Source organism: Leiobunum rupestre, chromosome 5, assembly GCF_980474605.1.
Source record: "Leiobunum rupestre chromosome 5, qqLeiRupe1.1.hap1, whole genome shotgun sequence".
NCBI classification, from domain to species: Eukaryota; Metazoa; Arthropoda; class Arachnida; order Opiliones; family Sclerosomatidae; genus Leiobunum; species Leiobunum rupestre.
The window spans coordinates 42,624,178-42,651,553 of record NC_143388.1 but is presented as its reverse complement, the minus strand read 5'-3'; the positions used below and the strand labels follow the sequence as shown (position 1 = coordinate 42,651,553).

Sequence of the window (27,376 nt, the reverse complement as noted above, 5' to 3'; positions counted from 1 at the left end):
ACTAGACCATATCGGATGAACGCAATTTCTACTCTCTCGGCAAAGGGCGTGCTTATAAGGCATGAAAACACGGTTTTTTTTAAAGTCGAAATAACGAAAATATAACCAATTTTTAAATATGAGGAGAACCTCCAATACATGGAATCGAACCCGCGCCGTCTGGGTGAAAGCCAGATATCCTAGCCACTAGACCATATCGGATGAACGCAATTCCTACTCTCTCGCCAATGCGCGCGCTTATAAGTCATGAAAACACCGTTTTTTTTAAGAATCGAGATAAGGAAAATATAACCAATTTTTAAATATAAGGAGAAGCTCCGATACCGGGAATCGAACCCGGGCCTTCTGGGTGAAAGCCAGACATCCTAGCCACTAGACCATATCGGATAAACACAATTTCTACTCTCTCGCCAATGCGCGCGCTTATAAGGCATGAAAATACCGTTTTTTTAACGGTCGAAATAAGGAAAATATAACCAATTGTTAAACATGAGGAGAAGCTCCGATACCGGGAATCGAACCCGGGCCTTCTGGGTGAAAGCCAGATATCCTAGCCACTAGACCATATCGGATGAACGCAATTTCTACTCTCTCGCCAATGCGCGCGCTTATAAGGCATGAAAACACGGGTTTTTTTAAGAGTCGAAATAAGGAAAATATAACCAATTTTTAAATATGAGGAGAAGCTCCGATACCGGGAATCGAACCCGGGCCTTCTGGGTGAAAGCCAGATATCCTAGCCACTAGACCATATCGGATGAACGCAATTTCTACTCTCTCGCCAATGCGCGCGCTTATGAGGCATGAAAACACGGTTTTTTTTAAGAATCGAGATAACGAAAATATAACCAATTTCTAAACATAAGGAGAAGCTCCGATACCGGGAATCGAACCCGGGCCTTCTGGATGAAAGCCAGATATCCTAGCCACTAGAACATATCGGATTAACAGAACTTCTACTCTCTCGCCAATGCGCGCGCTTATAAGGCATGAAAATACCATTTTTTTTAAGGGTCGAAATAAGGAAAATATAACCAATTTTTAAATATGAGGAGAAGCTGCGATACCGGGAATCGAACCCGGGCCGTCTAGGTGAAAGCCAGATATCCTAGCCACTAGACCATATCGGATGAACGCAATTTCTACTCTCTCGGCAAAGCGCGCGCTTATAAGGCATGAAAACACGGTTTTTTTAAGAGTCGAAATAACGAAAATATAACCAATTTTTAAATATAAGGAGAAGCTCCGATACCGGGAATCGAAGCCGGGCCTTCTGGGTGAAAGCCAGATATCCTAGCCGCTAGACCATATCGGATGAACGCAATTTCTACCCTCTCGCCAATGCGCGCGCTTATGAGGCATGAAAACACGGTTTTTTTTAAGAATCGAGATAACGAAAATATAACCAATTTCTAAACATAAGGAGAAGCTCCGATACCGGGAATCGAACCCGGGCCTTCTGGGTGAAAGCCAGATATCCTAGCCGCTAGACCATATCGAATGAACGCAATTTCTACTCTCTCGCCAATGCGCGCGCTTATAAGGCATGAAAACACGGTTTTTTTTAAGAATCGAGATAAGGAAAATATAACCAATTTTTAAATATGAGGAGAAGCTCCAATACCGGGAATCGAGCCCTGGGCCTTCTGGGTGAAAGCCAGATATCCTAGCCACTAGACCATATCGGATAAACGCAGTTTCTACTCTCTCGCCAATGCGCGCGCTTATAAGGCATGAAAATACCGTTTTTTTTAAGAATCGAGATAACGAAAATATAACCAATTTCTAAACATAAGGAGAAGCTCCGATACCGGGAATCGAACCCGGGCCTTCTGGATGAAAGCAAGATATCCTAGCCACTAGAACATATCGGATTAACACAACTTCTACTCTCTCGCCAATGCGCGCGCTTATGAGGCATGAAAACACGGTTTTTTTTTAAGAATCGAGATAACGAAAATATAACCAATTTCTAAACATAAGGAGAAGCTCCGATACCGGGAATCGAACCCGGGTCTTCTGGATGAAAGCCAGATATCCTAGCCACTAGAACATATCGGATTAACACAACTTCTACTCTCTCGCCAATGCGCGCGCTTATAAGGCATGAAAATACCATTTTTTTTAAGGGTCGAAATAAGGAAAATATAACCAATTTTTAAATATGAGAAGAAGCTCCGATACCGGGAATCGAACCCGGGCCTTCTAGGTGAAAGCCAGATATCCTAGCCACTAGACCATATCGGATGAACGCAATTACTACTCTCTCGCCAATGCGCGCGCTTATAAGGCATGAAAACACCGGTTTTTTTTTAAGAATCGAGATAAGGAAAATATAACCAATTTTTAAATATAAGGAGAAGCTCCAATACCGGGAATCGAGCCCTGGGCCTTCTGGGTGAAAGCCAGATATCCTAGCCACTAGACCATATCGGATAAACGCAGTTTCTACTCTCTCGCCAATGCGCGCGCTTATAAGGCATGAAAATACCGTTTTTTTTAAGAATCGAGATAACGAAAATATAACCAATTTCTAAACATAAGGAGAAGCTCCGATACCGGGAATCGAACCCGGGCCTTCTGGATGAAAGCAAGATATCCTAGCCACTAGAACATATCGGATTAACACAACTTCTACTCTCTCGCCAATGCGCGCGCTTATGAGGCATGAAAACACGGTTTTTTTTTAAGAATCGAGATAACGAAAATATAACCAATTTCTAAACATAAGGAGAAGCTCCGATACCGGGAATCGAACCCGGGTCTTCTGGATGAAAGCCAGATATCCTAGCCACTAGAACATATCGGATTAACACAACTTCTACTCTCTCGCCAATGCGCGCGCTTATAAGGCATGAAAATACCATTTTTTTTAAGGGTCGAAATAAGGAAAATATAACCAATTTTTAAATATGAGAAGAAGCTCCGATACCGGGAATCGAACCCGGGCCTTCTAGGTGAAAGCCAGATATCCTAGCCACTAGACCATATCGGATGAACGCAATTTCTACTCTCTCGGCAAAGCGCGCGCTTATAAGGCATGAAAACACGGGTTTTTTTAAGAGTCGAAATAAGGAAAATATAACCAATTTTTAAATATGAGGAGAACCTCCAATACATGGAATCGAACCCGCGCCGTCTGGGTGAAAGCCAGATATCCTAGCCACTAGACCATATCGGATGAACGCAATTTCTACTTTCTCGGCAAAGCGCGCGCTTATAAGGCATGAAAACACGGTTTTTTTAAGAGTCGAAATAAGGAAAATATAACCAATTTTTAAATATGAGGAGAAGCTCCGATACAATGAATCGAACCCGGGCCTTCTGGGTGAAAGCCAGATATCCTAGCCACTAGACCATATCGGATGAACGCAATTTCTACTCTCTCGGCAAAGCGCGCGCTTATAAGGCATGAAAACACGGTTTTTTTTAAGAATCGAGATAAGGAAAATATAACCAATTTTTAAATATGAGGAGAAGCTCCGATACCGGGAATCGAACCCGGGCCTTCTGGGTGAAAGCCAGATATCCTAGCCGCTAGACCATATCGGATGAACGCAATTTCTACTCTCTCGCCAATGCGCGCGCTTATAAGGCATGAAAACACGGTTTTTTTTAAGAATCGAGATAAGGAAAATATAACCAATTTTTAAATATAAGGAGAAGCTCCGATACCGAGAATCGAAGCCGGGCCTTCTGGGCCACTAGACCATATCGGATGAACGCACTTTCTACTCTCTCGGCAATGCGCGCGCTTATAAGGCATGAAAACACGGTTTTTTTTAAGAATCGAGATAAGGAAAATATAACCAATTTTTAAATATGAGGAGAAGCTCCGATACCGGGAATCGAACCCGGGCCTTCTGGGTGAAAGCCAGATATCCTAGCCGCTAGACCATATCGGATGAACGCAATTACTACTCTCTCGCCAATGCGCGCGCTTATAAGGCATGAAAACACCGGTTTTTTTTTAAGAATCGAGATAAGGAAAATATAACCAATTTTTAAATATAAGGAGAAGCTCCAATACCGGGAATCGAGCCCTGGGCCTTCTGGGTGAAAGCCAGATATCCTAGCCACTAGACCATATCGGATGAACGCAATTTCTACTCTCTCGCCAATGCGCGCGCTTATGAGGCATGAAAACACGGTTTTTTTTAAGAATCGAGATAACGAAAATATAACCAATTTCTAAACATAAGGAGAAGCTCCGATACCGGGAATCGAACCCGGGCCTTCTGGATGAAAGCCAGATATCCTAGCCACTAGAACATATCGGATTAACACAACTTCTACTCTCTCGCCAATGCGCGCGCTTATAAGGCATGAAAACACGGGTTTTTTTAAGAGTCGAAATAAGGATAATATAACCAATTTTTAAATATGAGGAGAACCTCCAATACATGGAATCGAACCCGCGCCGTCTGGGTGAAAGCCAGATATCCTAGCCACTAGACCATATCGGATGAACGCAATTTCTACTTTCTGGGCAAAGCTCGCGCTTATAAGGCATGAAAACACGGTTTTTTTAAGAGTCGAAATAACGAAAATATAACCAATTTTTAAATATAAGGAGAAGCTCCGATACCGGGAATCGAACCCGGGCCTTCTGGGTGAAAGCCAGATATCCTAGCCGCTAGACCATATCGAATGAACGCAATTTCTACTCTCTCGCCAATGCGCGCGCTTATAAGGCATGAAAACACGGTTTTTTTTAAGAATCGAGATAAGGAAAATATAACCAATTTTTAAATATGAGGAGAAGCTCCGATACCGAGAATCGAAGCCGGGCCTTCTGGGTGAAAGCCAGGGATCCTAGCCACTAGACCATATCGGATGAACGCAACTTCTACTCTCTCGGCAAAGCGCGCGCTTATAAGGCATGAAAACACGGTTTTTTTAAGAGTCGAAATAACGAAAATATAACCAATTTTTAAATATAAGGAGAAGCTCCGATACCGGGAATCGAACCCGGGCCTTCTGGGTGAAAGCCAGATATCCTAGCCGCTAGACCATATCGAATGAACGCAATTTCTACTCTCTCGCCAATGCGCGCGCTTATAAGGCATGAAAACACGGTTTTTTTTAAGAATCGAGATAAGGAAAATATAACCAATTTTTAAATATGAGGAGAAGCTCCGATACCGAGAATCGAAGCCGGGCCTTCTGGGCCACTAGACCATATCGGATGAACGCAATTTCTACTCTCTCGGCAATGCGCGCGCTTATAAGGCATGAAAACACGGTTTTTTTAAGAGTCGAAATAAGGAAAATATAACCAATTTTTAAATATGAGGAGAAGCTCCGATACCGGGAATCGAACCCGGGCCTTCTGGGTGAAAGCCAGATATCCTAGCCGCTAGACCATATCGGATGAACGCAATTACTACTCTCTCGCCAATGCGCGCGCTTATAAGGCATGAAAACACCGGTTTTTTTTTAAGAATCGAGATAAGGAAAATATAACCAATTTTTAAATATAAGGAGAAGCTCCAATACCGGGAATCGAGCCCTGGGCCTTCTGGGTGAAAGCCAGATATCCTAGCCACTAGACCATATCGGATGAACGCAATTTCTACTCTCTCGCCAATGCGCGCGCTTATGAGGCATGAAAACACGGTTTTTTTTAAGAATCGAGATAACGAAAATATAACCAATTTCTAAACATAAGGAGAAGCTCCGATACCGGGAATCGAACCCGGGCCTTCTGGATGAAAGCCAGATATCCTAGCCACTAGAACATATCGGATTAACACAACTTCTACTCTCTCGCCAATGCGCGCGCTTATAAGGCATGAAAACACGGGTTTTTTTAAGAGTCGAAATAAGGATAATATAACCAATTTTTAAATATGAGGAGAACCTCCAATACATGGAATCGAACCCGCGCCGTCTGGGTGAAAGCCAGATATCCTAGCCACTAGACCATATCGGATGAACGCAATTTCTACTTTCTGGGCAAAGCTCGCGCTTATAAGGCATGAAAACACGGTTTTTTTAAGAGTCGAAATAACGAAAATATAACCAATTTTTAAATATAAGGAGAAGCTCCGATACCGGGAATCGAACCCGGGCCTTCTGGGTGAAAGCCAGATATCCTAGCCGCTAGACCATATCGAATGAACGCAATTTCTACTCTCTCGCCAATGCGCGCGCTTATAAGGCATGAAAACACGGTTTTTTTTAAGAATCGAGATAAGGAAAATATAACCAATTTTTAAATATGAGGAGAAGCTCCGATACCGAGAATCGAAGCCGGGCCTTCTGGGTGAAAGCCAGGGATCCTAGCCACTAGACCATATCGGATGAACGCAACTTCTACTCTCTCGGCAAAGCGCGCGCTTATAAGGCATGAAAACACGGTTTTTTTAAGAGTCGAAATAACGAAAATATAACCAATTTTTAAATATAAGGAGAAGCTCCGATACCGGGAATCGAACCCGGGCCTTCTGGGTGAAAGCCAGATATCCTAGCCGCTAGACCATATCGAATGAACGCAATTTCTACTCTCTCGCCAATGCGCGCGCTTATAAGGCATGAAAACACGGTTTTTTTTAAGAATCGAGATAAGGAAAATATAACCAATTTTTAAATATGAGGAGAAGCTCCGATACCGAGAATCGAAGCCGGGCCTTCTGGGCCACTAGACCATATCGGATGAACGCAATTTCTACTCTCTCGGCAATGCGCGCGCTTATAAGGCATGAAAACACGGTTTTTTTAAGAGTCGAAATAAGGAAAATATAACCAATTTTTAAATATGAGGAGAAGCTCCGATACCGGGAATCGAACCCGGGCCTTCTGGGTGAAAGCCAGATATCCTAGCCACTAGACCATATCGGATAAACACAATTTCTACTCTCTCGCCAATGCGCGCGCTTATAAGGCATGAAAACACGGTTTTTTTTTAAGAATCGATATAAGGAAAATATAACCAAATTTTAAATATGAGGAGAAGCTCCGATACCGGGAATAGAACCCGGGCCCTCTGGGTGAAAGCCAGATATCCAAGCCACTAGACCATATCGGATGAACGCAATTTTTACTATCTCGCCAATGCGCGCGCTTATAAGGCATGAAAACACGGTTTTTTTTTAAGAATCGAGATAAGGAAAATATAACCAAATTTTAAATATGAGGAGAAGCTCCTATACCGGGAATCGTACCCGGGCCTTCTGGGTGAAAGCCAGATATCCTAGCCGCTAGACCATATCGGATGAACGCAATTTCTACTCTCTCGCCAATGCGCGCGCTTATAAGGCATGAAAACACGTTTTTTTTTAAGGGTCGAAATAAGGAAAATATAAACAATTTTTAAATATGAGGAGAAGCTCCGATACCGGGAATCGTACCCGGGCCTTCTAGGTGAAAGCCAGCTATCCTAGCCACTAGACCATATCGGATGAACGCAATTTCTACTCTCTCGGCAAAGGGCGTGCTTATAAGGCATGAAAACACGGTTTTTTTAAGAATCGAGATAAGAAAAATATAACCAATTTTTAAATATGAGGAGAAGCTCCGATACCGGGAATCGAACGCGGGCCTTCTGGGTGAAAGCCAGATATCCCAGCCTCTAGACCATATCGGATGAACGCAATTTCTACTCTTTCGGCATACGCGCGCTTATAAGGCAAGAAAACACGGTTTTTTTTTAAGAATCGAGATAAGGAAAATATAACCAAATTTTAAATATGAGGAGAAGCTCCTATACCGGGAATAGAACCCGGGCCCTCTGGGTGAACGCCAGATATCCAAGCCACTAGACCATATCGGATGAACCCAATTTCTACTCTCTCGCCAATGCGCGCCCTTATAAGGCATGAAAACGCCGTTTTTTTTAAGAATCGAGATAAGAAAAATATAACCAAATTTTAAAAATGAGGAGTAGCTCCGATACCGGGAATCGAACTCGGGCCTGCTGGGTGAAAGCCAGATATCCTAGCCACTAGACCATATCGGTTAAACACTATTTCTACTCTCTCGCCAATGCGCGCGCTTATGAGGCATGAAAACACGGTTTTTTTTTTAAGAATCGAGATAACGAAAATATAACCAATTTTTAAACATAAGGAGAAGCTCCGATACCGGGAATCGAACCCGGGCCTTCTGGGTGAAAGCCAGATATCCTAGCCACTAGACCATATCGGATGAACGCAATTTCTACTCTCTCGCCAATGCGCGCGCTTATGAGGCATGAAAACACGGTTTTTTTTAAGAATCGAGATAACGAAAATATAACCAATTTCTAAACATAAGGAGAAGCTCCGATACCGGGAATCGAACCCGGGCCTTCTGGATGAAAGCCAGATATCCTAGCCACTAGAACATATCGGATTAACAGAACTTCTACTCTCTCGCCAATGCGCGCGCTTATAAGGCATGAAAATACCATTTTTTTTAAGGGTCGAAATAAGGAAAATATAACCAATTTTTAAATATGAGGAGAAGCTGCGATACCGGGAATCGAACCCGGGCCGTCTAGGTGAAAGCCAGATATCCTAGCCACTAGACCATATCGGATGAACGCAATTTCTACTCTCTCGGCAAAGCGCGCGCTTATAAGGCATGAAAACACGGTTTTTTTAAGAGTCGAAATAACGAAAATATAACCAATTTTTAAATATAAGGAGAAGCTCCGATACCGGGAATCGAAGCCGGGCCTTCTGGGTGAAAGCCAGATATCCTAGCCGCTAGACCATATCGGATGAACGCAATTTCTACTCTCTCGCCAATGCGCGCGCTTATGAGGCATGAAAACACGGTTTTTTTTAAGAATCGAGATAACGAAAATATAACCAATTTCTAAACATAAGGAGAAGCTCCGATACCGGGAATCGAACCCGGGCCTTCTGGGTGAAAGCCAGATATCCTAGCCGCTAGACCATATCGAATGAACGCAATTTCTACTCTCTCGCCAATGCGCGCGCTTATAAGGCATGAAAACACGGTTTTTTTTAAGAATCGAGATAAGGAAAATATAACCAATTTTTAAATATGAGGAGAAGCTCCAATACCGGGAATCGAGCCCTGGGCCTTCTGGGTGAAAGCCAGATATCCTAGCCACTAGACCATATCGGATAAACGCAGTTTCTACTCTCTCGCCAATGCGCGCGCTTATAAGGCATGAAAATACCGTTTTTTTTAAGAATCGAGATAACGAAAATATAACCAATTTCTAAACATAAGGAGAAGCTCCGATACCGGGAATCGAACCCGGGCCTTCTGGATGAAAGCAAGATATCCTAGCCACTAGAACATATCGGATTAACACAACTTCTACTCTCTCGCCAATGCGCGCGCTTATGAGGCATGAAAACACGGTTTTTTTTTAAGAATCGAGATAACGAAAATATAACCAATTTCTAAACATAAGGAGAAGCTCCGATACCGGGAATCGAACCCGGGTCTTCTGGATGAAAGCCAGATATCCTAGCCACTAGAACATATCGGATTAACACAACTTCTACTCTCTCGCCAATGCGCGCGCTTATAAGGCATGAAAATACCATTTTTTTTAAGGGTCGAAATAAGGAAAATATAACCAATTTTTAAATATGAGAAGAAGCTCCGATACCGGGAATCGAACCCGGGCCTTCTAGGTGAAAGCCAGATATCCTAGCCACTAGACCATATCGGATGAACGCAATTACTACTCTCTCGCCAATGCGCGCGCTTATAAGGCATGAAAACACCGGTTTTTTTTTAAGAATCGAGATAAGGAAAATATAACCAATTTTTAAATATAAGGAGAAGCTCCAATACCGGGAATCGAGCCCTGGGCCTTCTGGGTGAAAGCCAGATATCCTAGCCACTAGACCATATCGGATAAACGCAGTTTCTACTCTCTCGCCAATGCGCGCGCTTATAAGGCATGAAAATACCGTTTTTTTTAAGAATCGAGATAACGAAAATATAACCAATTTCTAAACATAAGGAGAAGCTCCGATACCGGGAATCGAACCCGGGCCTTCTGGATGAAAGCAAGATATCCTAGCCACTAGAACATATCGGATTAACACAACTTCTACTCTCTCGCCAATGCGCGCGCTTATGAGGCATGAAAACACGGTTTTTTTTTAAGAATCGAGAAAACGAAAATATAACCAATTTCTAAACATAAGGAGAAGCTCCGATACCGGGAATCGAACCCGGGTCTTCTGGATGAAAGCCAGATATCCTAGCCACTAGAACATATCGGATTAACACAACTTCTACTCTCTCGCCAATGCGCGCGCTTATAAGGCATGAAAATACCATTTTTTTTAAGGGTCGAAATAAGGAAAATATAACCAATTTTTAAATATGAGAAGAAGCTCCGATACCGGGAATCGAACCCGGGCCTTCTAGGTGAAAGCCAGATATCCTAGCCACTAGACCATATCGGATGAACGCAATTTCTACTCTCTCGGCAAAGCGCGCGCTTATAAGGCATGAAAACACGGGTTTTTTTAAGAGTCGAAATAAGGAAAATATAACCAATTTTTAAATATGAGGAGAACCTCCAATACATGGAATCGAACCCGCGCCGTCTGGGTGAAAGCCAGATATCCTAGCCACTAGACCATATCGGATGAACGCAATTTCTACTTTCTCGGCAAAGCGCGCGCTTATAAGGCATGAAAACACGGTTTTTTTAAGAGTCGAAATAAGGAAAATATAACCAATTTTTAAATATGAGGAGAAGCTCCGATACAATGAATCGAACCCGGGCCTTCTGGGTGAAAGCCAGATATCCTAGCCACTAGACCATATCGGATGAACGCAATTTCTACTCTCTCGGCAAAGCGCGCGCTTATAAGGCATGAAAACACGGTTTTTTTTAAGAATCGAGATAAGGAAAATATAACCAATTTTTAAATATGAGGAGAAGCTCCGATACCGGGAATCGAACCCGGGCCTTCTGGGTGAAAGCCAGATATCCTAGCCGCTAGACCATATCGGATGAACGCAATTTCTACTCTCTCGCCAATGCGCGCGCTTATAAGGCATGAAAACACGGTTTTTTTTAAGAATCGAGATAAGGAAAATATAACCAATTTTTAAATATAAGGAGAAGCTCCGATACCGAGAATCGAAGCCGGGCCTTCTGGGCCACTAGACCATATCGGATGAACGCACTTTCTACTCTCTCGGCAATGCGCGCGCTTATAAGGCATGAAAACACGGTTTTTTTTAAGAATCGAGATAAGGAAAATATAACCAATTTTTAAATATGAGGAGAAGCTCCGATACCGGGAATCGAACCCGGGCCTTCTGGGTGAAAGCCAGATATCCTAGCCGCTAGACCATATCGGATGAACGCAATTACTACTCTCTCGCCAATGCGCGCGCTTATAAGGCATGAAAACACCGGTTTTTTTTTAAGAATCGAGATAAGGAAAATATAACCAATTTTTAAATATAAGGAGAAGCTCCAATACCGGGAATCGAGCCCTGGGCCTTCTGGGTGAAAGCCAGATATCCTAGCCACTAGACCATATCGGATGAACGCAATTTCTACTCTCTCGCCAATGCGCGCGCTTATGAGGCATGAAAACACGGTTTTTTTTAAGAATCGAGATAACGAAAATATAACCAATTTCTAAACATAAGGAGAAGCTCCGATACCGGGAATCGAACCCGGGCCTTCTGGATGAAAGCCAGATATCCTAGCCACTAGAACATATCGGATTAACACAACTTCTACTCTCTCGCCAATGCGCGCGCTTATAAGGCATGAAAACACGGGTTTTTTTAAGAGTCGAAATAAGGATAATATAACCAATTTTTAAATATGAGGAGAACCTCCAATACATGGAATCGAACCCGCGCCGTCTGGGTGAAAGCCAGATATCCTAGCCACTAGACCATATCGGATGAACGCAATTTCTACTTTCTGGGCAAAGCTCGCGCTTATAAGGCATGAAAACACGGTTTTTTTAAGAGTCGAAATAAGGAAAATATAACCAATTTTTAAATATGAGGAGAAGCTCCGATACAATGAATCGAACCTGGGCCTTCTGGGTGAAAGCCAGATATCCTAGCCACTAGACCATATCGGATGAACACACCTTCTACTCTCTCGGCAAAGCGCGCGCTTATAAGGCATGAAAACACGGTTTTTTTAAGAGTCGAAATAACGAAAATATAACCAATTTTTAAATATAAGGAGAAGCTCCGATACCGGGAATCGAACCCGGGCCTTCTGGGTGAAAGCCAGATATCCTAGCTACTAGACCATATCGGATGAACGCAATTTCTACTCTCTCGGCAAAGCGCGCGCTTATAAGGCATGAAAACACGGTTTTTTTTAAGAATCGAGAGAAGGAAAATATAACCAATTTTTAAATATGAGGAGAAGCTCCGATACCGAGAATCGAAGCCGGGCCTTCTGGGCCACTAGACCATATCGGATGAACGCAATTTCTACTCTCTCGGCAATGCGCGCGCTTATAAGGCATGAAAACACGGTTTTTTTAAGAGTCGAAATAAGGAAAATATAACAAATTTTTAAATATGAGGAGAAGCTCCGATACCGAGAATCGAAGCCGGGCCTTCTGGGCCACTAGACCATATCGGATAAACACAATTTCTATTCTCTCGCCAATGCGCGCGCTTATAAGGCATGAAAACACGGTTTTTTTTTAAGAATCGATATAAGGAAAATATAACCAAATTTTAAATATGAGGAGAAGCTCCGATACCGGGAATAGAACTCGGGCCCTCTGGGTGAAAGCCAGATATCCAAGCCACTAGACCATATCGGATGAACGCAATTTTTACTCTCTCGCCAATGCGCGCGCTTATAAGGCATGAAAACACGGTTTTTTTTTAAGAATCGATATAAGGAAAATATAACCAAATTTTAAATATGAGGAGAAGCTCCGATACCGGGAATAGAACCCGGGCCCTCTGGGTGAAAGCCAGATATCCAAGCCACTAGACCATATCGGATGAACGCAATTTCTACTCTCTCGCCAATGCGCGCGCTTATAAGGCATGAAAACACGGTTTTTTTTAAGAATCGAGATAAGGAAAATATAACCAATTTTTAAATATGAGGAGAAGCTCCGATACCGAGAATCGAAGCCGGGCCTTCTGGGCCACTAGACCATATCGGATGAACGCAATTTCTACTCTCTCGGCAATGCGCGCGCTTATAAGGCATGAAAACACGGTTTTTTTAAGAGTCGAAATAAGGAAAATATAACCAATTTTTAAATATGAGGAGAAGCTCCGATACCGGGAATCGAACCCGGGCCTTCTGGGTGAAAGCCAAATATCCTAGCCACTAGACCATATCGGATAAACACAATTTCTACTCTCTCGCCAATGCGCGCGCTTATAAGGCATGAAAACACGGTTTTTTTTTAAGAATCGATATAAGGAAAATATAACCAATTTCTAAACATAAGGAGAAGCTCCGATACCGGGAATCGAACCCGGGCCTTCTGGATGAAAGCCAAATATCCTAGCCACTAGACCATATCGGATGAACGCAATTTCTACTCTCTCGCCAATGCGCGCGCTTATGAGGCATGAAAACACGGTTATTTTTAAGAATCGAGATAACGAAAATATAACCAATTTCTAAACATAAGGAGAAGCTCCGATACCGGGAATCGAACCCGGGCCTTCTGGATGAAAGCCAGATATCCTAGCCACTAGAACATATCGGATTAACACAACTTCTACTCTCTCGCCAATGCGCGCACTTATAAGGCATGAAAATACCATTTTTTTTAAGGGTCGAAATAAGGAAAATATAACCAATTTTTAAATATGAGGAGAAGCTCCGATACCGGGAATCGAACCCGGGCCTTCTAGGTGAAAGCCAGATATCCTAGCCACTAGACCATATCGGATGAACGCAATTTCTACTCTCTCGGCAAAGCGCGCGCTTATAAGGCATGAAAACACGGTTTTTTTAAGAGTCGAAATAACGAAAATATAACCAATTTTTAAATATAAGGAGAAGCTCCGATACCGGGAATCGAACCCGGGCCTTCTGGGTGAAAGCCAGATATCCTAGCCGCTAGACCATATCGGATAAACGCAATTTCTACTCTCTCGCCAATGCGCGCGCTTATGAGGCATGAAAACACGGTTTTTTTTAAGAATCGAGATAACGAAAATATAACCAATTTCTAAACATAAGGAGAAGCTCCGATACCGGGAATCCAAACCGGGCCTTCTGGGTGAAAGCCAGATATCCTAGCCACTAGACCATATCGGATGAACGCAGTTTCTACTCTCTCGCCAATGCGCGCGCTTATGAGGCATGAAAACACGGTTTTTTTTAAGAATCGAGATAACGAAAATATAACCAATTTCTAAACATAAGGAGAAGCTCCGATACCGGAAATCGAACCCGGGCCTTCTGGGTGAAAGCCAGATATCCTAGCCGCTAGACCATATCGGATGAACGCAATTCCTACTCTCTCGCCAATGCGCGCGCTTATAAGGCTAGAAAACACGGTTTTTTTAAGAATCGAGATAAGAAAAATATAACCAATTTTTAAATATGAGGAGAAGCTCCGATACCGGGAATCGAACCCAGGCCTTCTGGGTGAAAGCCAGATATCCCAGCCACTAGACCATATCGGATGAACGCAATTTCTACTCTTTCGGCATACGCGCGCTTATAAGGCATGAAAACACGGTTTTTTTAAGAGTCGAAATAAGGAAAATATAACCAATTTTTAAATATGAGGAGAACCTCCAATACATGGAATCGAACCCGCGCCGTCTTGGTGAAAGCCAGATATCCTAGCCACTAGACCATATCGGATGAACGCAATTCTTACTCTCTCGCCAATGCGCGCGCTTATAAGGCATGAAAAAACCCTTTTTTTTTAAGAATCGAGATAAGGAAAATATAACCAATTTTTAAATATAAGGAGAAGCTCCGATACCGGCAATCGAACCCGGGCCTTCCTGGTGAAAGCCAGATATCCTAGCCACTAGACCATATCGGATAAACACAATTTCTACTCTCTCGCCAATGCGCGCGCTTATAAGGTATGAAAACACGGTTTTTTTTAAGAATCGAGATAAGGAAAATATAACCAATTTTTAAATATGAGGAGAAGCTCCGATACCGGGAATCGAACCCGGGCCTTCTGGGTGAAAGCTAGATATCCTAGCCGCTAGACCATATCGGATGAACGCAATTTCTACTCTCTCGCCAATGCGCGCGCTTATAAGGCATGAAAACACGGGTTTTTTTAAGAGTCGAAATAAGGATAATATAACCAATTTTTAAATATGAGGAGAACCTCCAATACATGGAATCGAATCCGCGCCGTCTGGGTGAAAGCCAGATATCCTAGCCACTAGACCATATCGGATGAACGCAATTTCTACTTTCTGGGCAAAGCTCGCGCTTATAAGGCATGAAAACACGGTTTTTTTAAGAGTCGAAATAAGGAAAATATAACCAATTTTTAAATATGAGGAGAAGCTCCGATACAATGAATCGAACCTGGGCCTTCTGGGTGAAAGCCAGATATCCTAGCCACTAGACCATATCGGATGAACGCAACTTCTACTCTCTCGGCAAAGCGCGCGCTTATAAGGCATGAAAACACGGTTTTTTTAAGAGTCGAAATAACGAAAATATAACCAATTTTTAAATATAAGGAGAAGCTCCGATACCGGGAATCGAACCCGGGCCTTCTGGGTGAAAGCCAGATATCCTAGCTACTAGACCATATCGGATGAACGCAATTTCTACTCTCTCGGCAAAGCGCGCGCTTATAAGGCATGAAAACACGGTTTTTTTTAAGAATCGAGATAAGGAAAATATAACCAATTTTTAAATATGAGGAGAAGCTCCGATACCGAGAATCGAAGCCGGGCCTTCTGGGCCACTAGACCATATCGGATGAACGCAATTTCTACTCTCTCGGCAATGCGCGCGCTTATAAGGCATGAAAACACGGTTTTTTTAAGAGTCGAAATAAGGAAAATATAACAAATTTTTAAATATGAGGAGAAGCTCCGATACCGAGAATCGAAGCCGGGCCTTCTGGGCCACTAGACCATATCGGATAAACACAATTTCTATTCTCTCGCCAATGCGCGCGCTTATAAGGCATGAAAACACGGTTTTTTTTTAAGAATCGATATAAGGAAAATATAACCAAATTTTAAATATGAGGAGAAGCTCCGATACCGGGAATAGAACTCGGGCCCTCTTGGTGAAAGCCAGATATCCAAGCCACTAGACCATATCGGATGAACGCAATTTTTACTCTCTCGCCAATGCGCGCGCTTATAAGGCATGAAAACACGGTTTTTTTTTTAAGAATCGAGATAAGGAGAATATAACCAAATTTTAAATATGAGGAGAAGCTCCTATACCGGGAATAGAACCCGGGCCCTCTGGGTGAACGCCAGATATCCAAGCCACTAGACCATATCGGATGCACGCAATTTCTACTCTCTCGCCAATGCGCGCGCTTATAAGGCATGAAAACACGGTTTTTTTTTAAGAATCGAGATAAGGAAAATATAACCAAATTTTAAATATGAGGAGAAGCTCCTATACCGGGAATAGAACCCGGGCCCTCTGGGTGAACGCCAGATATCCTAGCCACTAGACCATATCGGATAAACGCTATTTCTACTCTCTCGCCAATGCACGCGCTTATAAGGCATTAAAATACCGTTTTTTTAAGGGTCGAAATAAGGAAAATATAACCAATTTTTAAATATGAGGAGAAGCTCCGATACCGGGAATCGAACCCGGGCCTTCTGGGTGAAAGCCAGATATCCCAGCCACTAGACCATATCGGATGAACGCAATTTCTACTCTTTCGGCATACGCGCGCTTATAAGGCATGAAAACACGGTTTTTTTAAGAGTCGAAATAAGGAAAATATAACCAATTTTTAAATATGAGGAGAACCTCCAATACATGGAATCGAACCCGGGCCTTCTGGGTGAAAGCCAGATATCCCAGCCACTAGACCATATCGGATGAACGCAATTTCTACTCTTTCGGCATACGCGCGCTTATAAGGCATGAAAACACCGGTTTTTTTTTAAGAATCGAGATAAGGAAAATATAACCAATTTTTAAATATAAGGAGAAGCTCCGATACCGGGAATCGAGCCCTGGGCCTTCTGGGTGAAAGCCAGATATCCTAGCCACTAGACCATATCGGATAAACGCAGTTTCTACTCTCTCGCCAATGCGCGCGCTTATAAGGCATGAAAATACCGTTTTTTAAGGGTCGAAATAAGGAAAATATACCCATTTTTTAAATATGAGGAGAAGCTCCGATACCGGGAATCGAACCCGGGCCTTCTGGGTGAAAGCCAGATATCCTAGCCAATAGACCATATTGGATAAACACAATTTCTACTCTCTCGCCAATGCGCGCGCTTATAAGGCATGAAAATACCGTTTTTTTAAGGGTCGAAATAAGGAAAATATAACCAATTGTTAAATATGAGGAGAAGCTCCGATACCGGGAATCGAACCCGGGCCTTCTGGGTGAAAGCCAGATATCCTAGCCACTAGACCATATCGGATGAACGCAATTTCTACTCTCTCGGCAAAGCGCGCGCTTATAATGCATGAAAACACGGTTTTTTTAAGAGTCGAAATAACGAAAATATAACCAATTTTTAAATATAAGGAGAAGCTCCGATACCGGGAATCGAACCCGGGCCTTCTGGGTGAAAGCCAGATATCCTAGCCACTAGACCATATCGGATGAACGCAATTTCTACTCTCTCGCCAATGCGCGCGCTTATAAGGCATGAAAACACGGTTTTTTTTAAGAATCGAGATAAGGAAAATATAACCAATTTTTAAATATGAGGAGAAGCTCCGATACCGGGAATCGAACCGGGCCTTCTGGGCCACTAGACCATATCGGATGAACGCAATTCCTACTCTCTCGCCAATGCGCGCGCTTATAAGGCATGAAAACACGGCTTTTTTTAAGAATCGAAATAACGAAAATATAACCAATTTTTAAATATAAGGAGAAGCTCCGATACCGGGAATCGAACCCGGGCCTTCTGGGTGAAAGCCAGATATCCTAGCCGCTAGACCATATCGGATAAACGCAATTTCTACTCTCTCGCCAATGCGCGCGCTTATGAGGCATGAAAACACGGTTTTTTTTAAGAATCGAGATAACGAAAATATAACCAATTTCTAAACATAAGGAGAAGCTCCGATACCGGGAATCGAACCCGGGCCTTCTGGGTGAAAGCCAGATATCCTAGCCACTAGACCATATCGGATGAACGCAGTTTCTACTCTCTCGCCAATGCGCGCGCTTATGAGGCATGAAAACACGGTTTTTTTTAAGAATCGAGATAACGAAAATATAACCAATTTCTAAACATAAGGAGAAGCTCCGATACCGGAAATCGAACCCGGGCCTTCTGGGTGAAAGCCAGATATCCTAGCCGCTAGACCATATCGGATGAACGCAATTCCTACTCTCTCGCCAATGCGCGCGCTTATAAGGCTAGAAAACACGGTTTTTTTAAGAATCGAGATAAGAAAACTATAACCAATTTTTAAATATGAGGAGAAGCTCCGATACCGGGAATCGAACCCAGGCCTTCTGGGTGAAAGCCAGATATCCCAGCCACTAGACCATATCGGATGAACGCAATTTCTACTCTTTCGGCATACGCGCGCTTATAAGGCATGAAAACACGGTTTTTTTAAGAGTCGAAATAAGGAAAATATAACCAATTTTTAAATATGAGGAGAACCTCCAATACATGGAATCGAACCCGCGCCGTCTTGGTGAAAGCCAGATATCCTAGCCACTAGACCATATCGGATGAACGCAATTCTTACTCTCTCGCCAATGCGCGCGCTTATAAGGCATGAAAAAACCCTTTTTTTTTAAGAATCGAGATAAGGAAAATATAACCAATTTTTAAATATAAGGAGAAGCTCCGATACCGGCAATCGAACCCGGGCCTTCTGGGTGAAAGCCAGATATCCTAGCCACTAGACCATATCGGATAAACACAATTTCTACTCTCTCGCCAATGCGCGCGCTTATAAGGTATGAAAACACGGTTTTTTTTAAGAATCGAGATAAGGAAAATATAACCAATTTTTAAATATGAGGAGAAGCTCCGATACCGGGAATCGAACCCGGGCCTTCTGGGTGAAAGCTAGATATCCTAGCCGCTAGACCATATCGGATGAACGCAATTTCTACTCTCTCGCCAATGCGCGCGCTTATAAGGCATGAAAACACGGGTTTTTTTAAGAGTCGAAATAAGGATAATATAACCAATATTTAAATATGAGGAGAACCTCCAATACATGGAATCGAACCCGCGCCGTCTGGGTGAAAGCCAGATATCCTAGCCACTACACCATATCGGATGAACGCAATTTCTACTTTCTGGGCAAAGCTCGCGCTTATAAGGCATGAAAACACGGTTTTTTTAAGAGTCGAAATAAGGAAAATATAACCAATTTTTAAATATGAGGAGAAGCTCCGATACAATGAATCGAACCTGGGCCTTCTGGGTGAAAGCCAGATATCCTAGCCACTAGACCATATCGGATGAACGCAACTTCTACTCTCTCGGCAAAGCGCGCGCTTATAAGGCATAAAAACACGGTTTTCTTAAGAGTCGAAATAACGAAAATATAACCAATTTTTAAATATAAGGAGAAGCTCCGATACCGGGAATCGAACCCGGGCCTTCTGGGTGAAAGCCAGATATCCTAGCTACTAGACCATATCGGATGAACGCAATTTCTACTCTCTCGGCAAAGCGCGCGCTTATAAGGCATGAAAACACGGTTTTTTTTAAGAATCGAGATAAGGAAAATATAACCAATTTTTAAATATGAGGAGAAGCTCCGATACCGAGAATCGAAGCCTGGCCTTCTGGGCCACTAGACCATATCGGATGAACGCAATTTCTACTCTCTCGGCAATGCGCGCGCTTATAAGGCATGAAAACACGGTTTTTTTAAGAGTCGAAATAAGGAAAATATAACAAATTTTTAAATATGAGGAGAAGCTCCGATACCGAGAATCGAAGCCGGGCCTTCTGGGCCACTAGACCATATCGGATAAACACAATTTCTATTCTCTCGCCAATGCGCGCGCTTATAAAGCATGAAAACACCGTTTTTTTTAAGAATCGAGATAATGAAAATATAACCAAATTTTATATATGAGGAGAAGCTCCGATACCGGGAATCGAACCCGGGCCTTCTGGGTGAAAGCCAGATATCCTAGCCACTAGACCATATCGGATGAACGCAATTTCTACTCTCTCGCCAATGCGCGCGCTTATAAGGCATGAAAACACGGTTTTTTTTAAGAATCGAGATAAGGAAAATATAACCAATTTTTAAATATGAGGAGAAGCTCCGATACCGGGAATCGAACCGGGCCTTCTGGGCCACTAGACCATATCGGATGAACGCAATTCCTACTCTCTCGCCAATGCGCGCGCTTATGAGGCATGAAAACACGGTTTTTTTTAAGAATCGAGATAACGAAAATATAACCAATTTCTAAACATAAGGAGAAGCTCCGATAACGGGAATCGAACGCGGGCCTTCTGGATGAAAGCCAGATATCCTAGCCACTAGAACATATCGGATTAACACAACTTCTACTCTCTCGCCAATGCGCGTGCTTATAAGGCATGAAAATACCATTTTTTTTAAGGGTCGAAATAAGGAAAATATAACCAATTTTTAAATATGAGGAGAAGCTCCGATACCGGGAATCGAACCCGGGACTTCTAGGTGAAAGCCAGATATCCTAGCCACTAGACCATATCGGATGAACGCAATTTCTACTCTCTCGCCAATGCGCGCGCTTATAAGGCATGAAAACACGGTTTTTTTTTAAGAATCGAGATAAGGAAAATATAACCAATTTTTAAATATGAGGAGAAGCTCCGATACCGGGAATCGAACCGGGCCTTCTGGGCCACTAGACCATATCGGATGAACGCAATTTCTACTCTCTCGGCAATGCGCGCGCTTATAAGGCATGAAAACACGGTTTTTTTAAGAGTCGAAATAAGGGAAATATAACCAATTTTTAAATATGAGGAGAAGCTCCGATACCGGGACACGAACCCGGGCCTTCTGGGTGAAAGCCAGATATCCTAGCCACTAGACCATATCGGATGAACGCAATTTCTACTCTTTCGGCATACGCGCGCTTATAAGGCATGAAAACACGGTTTTTTTAAGAGTCGAAATAAGGAAAATATAACCAATTTTTAAATATGAGGAGAACCTCCAATACATGGAATCGAACCCGCGCCGTCTGGGTGAAAGCCAGATATCCTAGCCACTAGACCATATCGAATGAACGCAATTTCTACTCTCTCGGCAAAGCGCGAGCTTATAAGGCATGAAAACACGGTTTTTTTTAAGAATCGAGATAAGGAAAATATAACCAATTTTTAAATATGAGGAGAAGCTCCGATACCGGGAATCGAACCCGGGCCTTCTGGGTGAAAGCCAGATATCCTAGCCGCTAGACCATATCGGATGAACGCAATTTCTACTCTCTCGGCAATGCGCGCGCTTATAAGGCATGAAAACACGGTTTTTTTAAGAGTCGAAATAAGGAAAATATAACCAATTTTTAAATATGAGGAGAAGCTCCGATACCGGGAATCGAACCCGGGCCTTCTGGGTGAAAGCCAGATATCCTAGCCACTAGACCATATCGGATAAACGCAATTTCTACTCTCTCGCCAATGCGCGCGCTTATAAGGCATGAAAACACGGGTTTTTTTAAGAGTCGAAATAAGGAAAATATAACCAATTTTTAAATATGAGGAGAAGCTCCGATACCGGGAATCGAACCCGGGCCTTCTGGGTGAAAGCCAGATATCCCAGCCACTAGACCATATCGGATGAACGCAATTTCTACTCTTTCGGCATACGCGCGCTTATAAGGCATGAAAACACGGTTTTTTTTTTAAGAATCGAGATAAGGAAAATATAACCAATTTTTAAATATAAGGAGAAGCTCCGATACCGGGAATCGAACCCGGGCCTTCTGGGTGAAAGCCAGATATCCTAGCCACTAGACCATATCGGATAAACACAATTTCTATTCTCTCGCCAATGCGCGCGCTTATAAGGCATGAAAACACGGTTTTTTTTTAAAGAATCGATATAATGAAAATATAACCAAATTTTAAATATGAGGAGAAGCTCCGATACCGGGAATAGAACTCGGGCCCTCTGGGTGAAAGCCAGATATCCAAGCCACTAGACCATATCGGATGAACGCAATTTTTACTCTCTCGCCAATGCGCGCGCTTATAAGGCATGAAAACACGGTTTTTTTTAAGAATCGAGATAAGGAGAATATAACCAAATTTTAAATATGAGGAGAAGCTCCTATACCGGGAATAGAACCCGGGCCCTCTGGGTGAACGCCAGATATCCAAGCCACTAGACCATATCGGATGCACGCAATTTCTACTCTCTCGCCAATGCGCGCGCTTATAAGGCATGAAAACACGGTTTTTTTTTAAGAATCGAGATAAGGAAAATATAACCAAATTTTAAATATGAGGAGAAGCTCCTATACCGGGAATAGAACCCGGGCCCTCTGGGTGAACGCCAGATATCCTAGCCACTAGACCATATCGGATAAACACTATTTCTACTCTCTCGCCAATGCACCCGCTTATAAGGCATTAAAATACCGTTTTTTTAAGGGTCGAAATAAGGAAAATATAACCAATTTTTAAATATGAGGAGAAGTTCCGATACCGGGAATCGAACCCGGGCCTTCTGGGTGAAAGCCAGATATCCCAGCCACTAGACCATATCGGATGAACGCAATTTCTACTCTTTCGGCATACGCGCGCTTATAAGGCATGAAAACACGGTTTTTTTAAGAGTCGAAATAAGGAAAATATAACCAATTTTTAAATATGAGGAGAACCTCCAATACATGGAATCGAACCCGGGCCTTCTGGGTGAAAGCCAGATATCCCAGCCACTAGACCATATCGGATGAACGCAATTTCTACTCTTTCGGCATACGCGCGCTTATAAGGCATGAAAACACCGGTTTTTTTTTAAGAATCGAGATAAGGAAAATATAACAAATTTTTAAATATAAGGAGAAGCTCCGATACCGGGAATCGAGCCCTGGGCCTTCTGGGTGAAAGCCAGATATCCTAGCCACTAGACCATATCGGATGAACGCAATTTCTACTCTCTCGCCAATGCGCTAGCTTATAAGGCATGAAAACACGGTTTTTTTTAAGAATCGAGATAAGGAAAATATAACCAATTTTTAAATATGAGGAGAAGCTCCGATACCGGGAATCGAACCGGGCCTTCTGGGCCACTAGACCATATCGGATGAACGCAATTTCTACTCTCTCGGCAATGCGCGCGCTTATAAGGCATGAAAACACGGTTTTTTTAAGAGTCGAAATAAGGGAAATATAACCAATTTTTAAATATGAGGAGAAGCTCCGATACCGGGAATCGAACCCGGGCCTTCTGGGTGAAAGCCAGATATCCTAACCACTAGACCATATCGGATAAACACTATTTCTTCTCTCTCGCCAATGCACGCGCTTATAAGGCATTAAAATACCGTTTTTTTAAGGGTCGAAATAAGGAAAATATAACCAATTTTTAAATATGAGGAGAAGCTCCGATACCGGGAATCGAACCCGGGCCTTCTGGGTGAAAGCCAGATATCCCAGCCACTAGACCATATCGGATGAACGCAATATCTACTCTTTCGGCATACGCGCGCTTATAAGGCATGAAAACACGGTTTTTTTAAGAGTCGAAATAAGGAAAATATAACCAATTTTTAAATATGAGGAGAACCTCCAATACATGGAATCGAACCCGCGCCGTCTGGGTGAAAGCCAGATATCCTAGCCACTAGACCATATCGGATGAACGCAATTTCTACTCTCTCGGCAAAGCGCGCGCTTATAAGGCATGAAAACACGGTTTTTTTAAGAGTCGAAATAACGAAAATATAACCAATTTTTAAATATAAGGAGAAGCTCCGATACCGGGAATCGAACCCGGGCCTTCTGGGTGAAAGCCAGATAACCTAGCCACTAGACCATATCGGATGAACGCAATTTCTACTCTCTCGGCAAAGCGCGCGCTTATAAGGCATGAAAACACGGTTTTTTTTAAGAATCGAGATAAGGAAAATATAACCAATTTTTAAATATGAGGAGAAGCTCCGATACCGGGAATCGAACCCGGGCCTTCTGGGTGAAAGCCAGATATCCTAGCCGCTAGACCATATCGGATGAACGCAATTTCTACTCTCTCGCCAATGCGCGCGCTTATAAGGCATGAAAACACGGGTTTTTTTAAGAGTCGAAATAAGGAAAATATAACCAATTTTTAAATATGAGGAGAACCTCCAATACATGGAATCGAACCCGCGCCGTCTGGGTGAAAGCCAGATATCCTAGCCACTAGACCATATCGGATGAACGCAATTTCTACTCTCTCGGCAAAGCGCGCGCTTATAATGCATGAAAACACGGTTTTTTTAAGAGTCGAAATAACGAAAATATAACCAATTTTTAAATATAAGGAGAAGCTCCGATACCGGGAATCGAACCCGGGCCTTCTGGGTGAAAGCCAGATATCCTAGCCACTAGACCATATCGGATGAACGCAATTTCTACTCTCTCGCCAATGCGCGCGCTTATAAGGCATGAAAACACGGTTTTTTTTAAGAATCGAGATAAGGAAAATATAACCAATTTTTAAATATGAGGAGAAGCTCCGATACCGGGAATCGAACCGGGCCTTCTGGGCCACTAGACCATATCGGATGAACGCAATTTCTACTCTCTCGGCAATGCGCGCGCTTATAAGGCATGAAAACACGGTTTTTTTAAGAGTCGAAATAAGGGAAATATAACCAATTTTTAAATATGAGGAGAAGCTCCGATACCGGGAATCGAACCCGGGCCTTCTGGGTGTAAGCCAGATATCCTAGCCACTAGACCATATCGGATAAACACAATTTCTTCTCTCTCGCCAATGCACGCGCTTATAAGGCATTAAAATACCGTTTTTTTAAGGGTCGAAATAAGGAAAATATAACCAATTTTTAAATATGAGGAGAAGCTCCGATACCGGGAATCGAACCCGGGCCTTCTGGGTGAAAGCCAGATATCCCAGCCACTAGACCATATCGGATGAACGCAATTTCTACTCTTTCGGCATACGCGCGCTTATAAGGCATGAAAACACGGTTTTTTTAAGAGTCGAAATAAGGAAAATATAACCAATTTTTAAATATGAGGAGAACCTCCAATACATGGAATCGAACCCGCGCCGTCTGGGTGAAAGCCAGATATCCTAGCCACTAGACCATATCGGATGAACGCAATTTCTACTCTCTCGGCAAAGCGCGCGCTTATAAGGCATGAAAACACGGTTTTTTTTAAGAGTCGAAATAACGAAAATATAACCAATTTTTAAATATAAGGAGAAGCTCCGATACCGGGAATCGAACCCGGGCCTTCTGGGTGAAAGCCAGATAACCTAGCCACTAGACCATATCGGATGAACGCAATTTCTACTCTCTCGGCAAAGCGCGCGCTTATAAGGCATGAAAACACGGTTTTTTTTAAGAATCGAGATAAGGAAAATATAACCAATTTTTAAATATGAGGAGAAGCTCCGATACCGGGAATCGAACCCGGGCCTTCTGGGTGAAAGCCAGATATCCTAGCCGCTAGACCATATCGGATGAACGCAATTTCTACTCTCTCGCCAATGCGCGCGCTTATAAGGCATGAAAACACGGTTTTTTTTAAGAATCGAGATAAGGAAAATATAACCAATTTTTAAATATGAGGAGAAGCTCCGATACCGGGAATCGAACCGGGCCTTCTGGGCCACTAGACCATATCGGATGAACGCAATTTCTACTCTCTCGGCAATGCGCGCGCTTATAAGGCATGAAAACACGGTTTTTTTAAGAGTCGAAATAAGGAAAATATAACCAATTTTTAAATATGAGGAGAAGCTCCGATACCGGGAATCGAACCCGGGCCTTCTGGGTGAAACCCAGATATCCTAGCCACTAGACCATATCGGATAAACACTATTTCTACTCTCTCGCCAATGCACGCGCTTATAAGGCATTAAAATACCGTTTTTTTAAGGGTCGAAATAAGGAAAATATAACCAATTTTTAAATATGAGTAGAAGCTCCGATACCGGGAATCGAACCCGGGCCTTCTGGGTGAAAGCCAGATATCCCAGCCACTAGACCATATCGGATGAACGCAATTTCTACTCTTTCGGCATACGCGCGCTTATAAGGCATGAAAACAAGGTTTTTTTTTAAGAATCGAGATAAGGAAAATATAACCAATTTTTAAATATAATGAGAAGCTCCGATACCGGGAATCGAACCCGGGCCTTCTGGGTGAAAGCCAAATATCCTAGCCACTAGACCATATCGGATAAACACAATTTCTACTCTCTCGCCAATGCGCGCGCTTATAAGGCATGAAAATACCGTTTTGTTAAGGGTCGAAATAAGGAAAATATAACCAATTGTTAAATATGAGGAGAAGCTCCGATACCGGGAATCGAACCCGGGCCTTCTGGGTGAAAGCCAGATATCCTAGCCACTAGACCATATCGGATGAACGCAATTTCTACTCTCTCGCCAATGCGCGCGCTTATAAGGCATGAAAACACGGGTTTTTTTAAGAGTCGAGATAAGGAAAATATAACCAATTTTTAAATATGAGGAGAAGCTCCGATACCGGGAATCGAACCCGGGCCGTCTGGGTGAAAGCCAGATATCCTAGCCACTAGACCATATCGGATGAACGCAATTTCTACTCTCTCGGCAAAGCGCGCGCTTATAAGGCATGAAAACACGGTTTTTTTTAAGAATCGAGATAAGGAAAATATAACCAATTTTTAAATATGAGGAGAAGCTCCGATACCGGGAATCGAACCCGGGCCTTCTGGGTGAAAGCCAGATATCCTAGCCGCTAGACCATATCGGATGAACGCAATTTCTACTCTCTCGCCAATGCGCGCGCTTATAAGGCATGAAAACACGGTTTTTTTTAAGAATCGAGATAAGGAAAATATAACCAATTTTTAAATATGAGGAGAAGCTCCGATACCGGGAATCGAACCGGGCCTTCTGGGCCACTAGACCATATCGGATGAACGCAATTTCTACTCTCTCGGCAATGCGCGCGCTTATAAGGCATGAAAACACGGTTTTTTTAAGAGTCGAAATAAGGAAAATATAACCAATTTTTAAATATGAGGAGAAGCTCCGATACCGGGAATCGAACCCGGGCCTTCTGGGTGAAACCCAGATATCCTAGCCACTAGACCATATCGGATAAACACTAT

General features: G+C 42.8%; 35 non-coding genes across 35 annotated transcripts; all 35 read right to left on the bottom strand.

The window, feature by feature from the left end:
• Positions 1-315: 315 nt before the first annotated feature.
• TRNAE-UUC (transfer RNA glutamic acid (anticodon UUC)) lies at positions 316-387 on the bottom strand. The gene has a single exon. It is a non-coding gene; the product is annotated as a tRNA-Glu (tRNA).
• A 113-nt stretch (positions 388-500) lies between these two features.
• Positions 501-572, bottom strand: TRNAE-UUC (transfer RNA glutamic acid (anticodon UUC)). Its single transcript has one exon. It is a non-coding gene; the product is annotated as a tRNA-Glu (tRNA).
• Positions 573-686: 114 nt separating this feature from the next.
• TRNAE-UUC (transfer RNA glutamic acid (anticodon UUC)) lies at positions 687-758 on the bottom strand. The gene has a single exon. It is a non-coding gene; the product is annotated as a tRNA-Glu (tRNA).
• Positions 759-2,175: 1,417 nt separating this feature from the next.
• Positions 2,176-2,247, bottom strand: TRNAE-UUC (transfer RNA glutamic acid (anticodon UUC)). The gene has a single exon. It is a non-coding gene; the product is annotated as a tRNA-Glu (tRNA).
• A 676-nt stretch (positions 2,248-2,923) lies between these two features.
• Positions 2,924-2,995, bottom strand: TRNAE-UUC (transfer RNA glutamic acid (anticodon UUC)). The gene has a single exon. It is a non-coding gene; the product is annotated as a tRNA-Glu (tRNA).
• A 485-nt stretch (positions 2,996-3,480) lies between these two features.
• TRNAE-UUC (transfer RNA glutamic acid (anticodon UUC)) lies at positions 3,481-3,552 on the bottom strand. Its single transcript has one exon. It is a non-coding gene; the product is annotated as a tRNA-Glu (tRNA).
• A 281-nt stretch (positions 3,553-3,833) lies between these two features.
• Positions 3,834-3,905, bottom strand: TRNAE-UUC (transfer RNA glutamic acid (anticodon UUC)). Its single transcript has one exon. It is a non-coding gene; the product is annotated as a tRNA-Glu (tRNA).
• A 1,397-nt stretch (positions 3,906-5,302) lies between these two features.
• TRNAE-UUC (transfer RNA glutamic acid (anticodon UUC)) lies at positions 5,303-5,374 on the bottom strand. Its single transcript has one exon. It is a non-coding gene; the product is annotated as a tRNA-Glu (tRNA).
• Positions 5,375-6,771: 1,397 nt separating this feature from the next.
• TRNAE-UUC (transfer RNA glutamic acid (anticodon UUC)) lies at positions 6,772-6,843 on the bottom strand. The gene has a single exon. It is a non-coding gene; the product is annotated as a tRNA-Glu (tRNA).
• A 1,233-nt stretch (positions 6,844-8,076) lies between these two features.
• On the bottom strand, positions 8,077-8,148 carry TRNAE-UUC (transfer RNA glutamic acid (anticodon UUC)). Its single transcript has one exon. It is a non-coding gene; the product is annotated as a tRNA-Glu (tRNA).
• Positions 8,149-9,565: 1,417 nt separating this feature from the next.
• TRNAE-UUC (transfer RNA glutamic acid (anticodon UUC)) lies at positions 9,566-9,637 on the bottom strand. Its single transcript has one exon. It is a non-coding gene; the product is annotated as a tRNA-Glu (tRNA).
• Positions 9,638-10,313: 676 nt separating this feature from the next.
• Positions 10,314-10,385, bottom strand: TRNAE-UUC (transfer RNA glutamic acid (anticodon UUC)). Its single transcript has one exon. It is a non-coding gene; the product is annotated as a tRNA-Glu (tRNA).
• A 485-nt stretch (positions 10,386-10,870) lies between these two features.
• On the bottom strand, positions 10,871-10,942 carry TRNAE-UUC (transfer RNA glutamic acid (anticodon UUC)). The gene has a single exon. It is a non-coding gene; the product is annotated as a tRNA-Glu (tRNA).
• Positions 10,943-11,223: 281 nt separating this feature from the next.
• TRNAE-UUC (transfer RNA glutamic acid (anticodon UUC)) lies at positions 11,224-11,295 on the bottom strand. Its single transcript has one exon. It is a non-coding gene; the product is annotated as a tRNA-Glu (tRNA).
• A 1,918-nt stretch (positions 11,296-13,213) lies between these two features.
• On the bottom strand, positions 13,214-13,285 carry TRNAE-UUC (transfer RNA glutamic acid (anticodon UUC)). The gene has a single exon. It is a non-coding gene; the product is annotated as a tRNA-Glu (tRNA).
• Positions 13,286-13,400: 115 nt separating this feature from the next.
• TRNAE-UUC (transfer RNA glutamic acid (anticodon UUC)) lies at positions 13,401-13,472 on the bottom strand. Its single transcript has one exon. It is a non-coding gene; the product is annotated as a tRNA-Glu (tRNA).
• A 300-nt stretch (positions 13,473-13,772) lies between these two features.
• On the bottom strand, positions 13,773-13,844 carry TRNAE-UUC (transfer RNA glutamic acid (anticodon UUC)). The gene has a single exon. It is a non-coding gene; the product is annotated as a tRNA-Glu (tRNA).
• Positions 13,845-13,957: 113 nt separating this feature from the next.
• Positions 13,958-14,029, bottom strand: TRNAE-UUC (transfer RNA glutamic acid (anticodon UUC)). Its single transcript has one exon. It is a non-coding gene; the product is annotated as a tRNA-Glu (tRNA).
• Positions 14,030-17,448: 3,419 nt separating this feature from the next.
• On the bottom strand, positions 17,449-17,520 carry TRNAE-UUC (transfer RNA glutamic acid (anticodon UUC)). Its single transcript has one exon. It is a non-coding gene; the product is annotated as a tRNA-Glu (tRNA).
• Positions 17,521-17,633: 113 nt separating this feature from the next.
• TRNAE-UUC (transfer RNA glutamic acid (anticodon UUC)) lies at positions 17,634-17,705 on the bottom strand. Its single transcript has one exon. It is a non-coding gene; the product is annotated as a tRNA-Glu (tRNA).
• Positions 17,706-17,985: 280 nt separating this feature from the next.
• TRNAE-UUC (transfer RNA glutamic acid (anticodon UUC)) lies at positions 17,986-18,057 on the bottom strand. The gene has a single exon. It is a non-coding gene; the product is annotated as a tRNA-Glu (tRNA).
• Positions 18,058-18,171: 114 nt separating this feature from the next.
• TRNAE-UUC (transfer RNA glutamic acid (anticodon UUC)) lies at positions 18,172-18,243 on the bottom strand. The gene has a single exon. It is a non-coding gene; the product is annotated as a tRNA-Glu (tRNA).
• Positions 18,244-20,174: 1,931 nt separating this feature from the next.
• On the bottom strand, positions 20,175-20,246 carry TRNAE-UUC (transfer RNA glutamic acid (anticodon UUC)). Its single transcript has one exon. It is a non-coding gene; the product is annotated as a tRNA-Glu (tRNA).
• Positions 20,247-21,434: 1,188 nt separating this feature from the next.
• On the bottom strand, positions 21,435-21,506 carry TRNAE-UUC (transfer RNA glutamic acid (anticodon UUC)). The gene has a single exon. It is a non-coding gene; the product is annotated as a tRNA-Glu (tRNA).
• A 113-nt stretch (positions 21,507-21,619) lies between these two features.
• Positions 21,620-21,691, bottom strand: TRNAE-UUC (transfer RNA glutamic acid (anticodon UUC)). Its single transcript has one exon. It is a non-coding gene; the product is annotated as a tRNA-Glu (tRNA).
• A 301-nt stretch (positions 21,692-21,992) lies between these two features.
• Positions 21,993-22,064, bottom strand: TRNAE-UUC (transfer RNA glutamic acid (anticodon UUC)). The gene has a single exon. It is a non-coding gene; the product is annotated as a tRNA-Glu (tRNA).
• Positions 22,065-23,461: 1,397 nt separating this feature from the next.
• On the bottom strand, positions 23,462-23,533 carry TRNAE-UUC (transfer RNA glutamic acid (anticodon UUC)). Its single transcript has one exon. It is a non-coding gene; the product is annotated as a tRNA-Glu (tRNA).
• Positions 23,534-24,201: 668 nt separating this feature from the next.
• Positions 24,202-24,273, bottom strand: TRNAE-UUC (transfer RNA glutamic acid (anticodon UUC)). Its single transcript has one exon. It is a non-coding gene; the product is annotated as a tRNA-Glu (tRNA).
• Positions 24,274-24,572: 299 nt separating this feature from the next.
• On the bottom strand, positions 24,573-24,644 carry TRNAE-UUC (transfer RNA glutamic acid (anticodon UUC)). The gene has a single exon. It is a non-coding gene; the product is annotated as a tRNA-Glu (tRNA).
• A 279-nt stretch (positions 24,645-24,923) lies between these two features.
• TRNAV-UAC (transfer RNA valine (anticodon UAC)) lies at positions 24,924-24,995 on the bottom strand. The gene has a single exon. It is a non-coding gene; the product is annotated as a tRNA-Val (tRNA).
• Positions 24,996-25,664: 669 nt separating this feature from the next.
• On the bottom strand, positions 25,665-25,736 carry TRNAE-UUC (transfer RNA glutamic acid (anticodon UUC)). The gene has a single exon. It is a non-coding gene; the product is annotated as a tRNA-Glu (tRNA).
• A 650-nt stretch (positions 25,737-26,386) lies between these two features.
• Positions 26,387-26,458, bottom strand: TRNAE-UUC (transfer RNA glutamic acid (anticodon UUC)). Its single transcript has one exon. It is a non-coding gene; the product is annotated as a tRNA-Glu (tRNA).
• A 113-nt stretch (positions 26,459-26,571) lies between these two features.
• Positions 26,572-26,643, bottom strand: TRNAE-UUC (transfer RNA glutamic acid (anticodon UUC)). Its single transcript has one exon. It is a non-coding gene; the product is annotated as a tRNA-Glu (tRNA).
• A 114-nt stretch (positions 26,644-26,757) lies between these two features.
• Positions 26,758-26,829, bottom strand: TRNAE-UUC (transfer RNA glutamic acid (anticodon UUC)). The gene has a single exon. It is a non-coding gene; the product is annotated as a tRNA-Glu (tRNA).
• A 114-nt stretch (positions 26,830-26,943) lies between these two features.
• TRNAE-UUC (transfer RNA glutamic acid (anticodon UUC)) lies at positions 26,944-27,015 on the bottom strand. The gene has a single exon. It is a non-coding gene; the product is annotated as a tRNA-Glu (tRNA).
• Between the last annotated feature and the right edge of the window lie 361 nt (positions 27,016-27,376).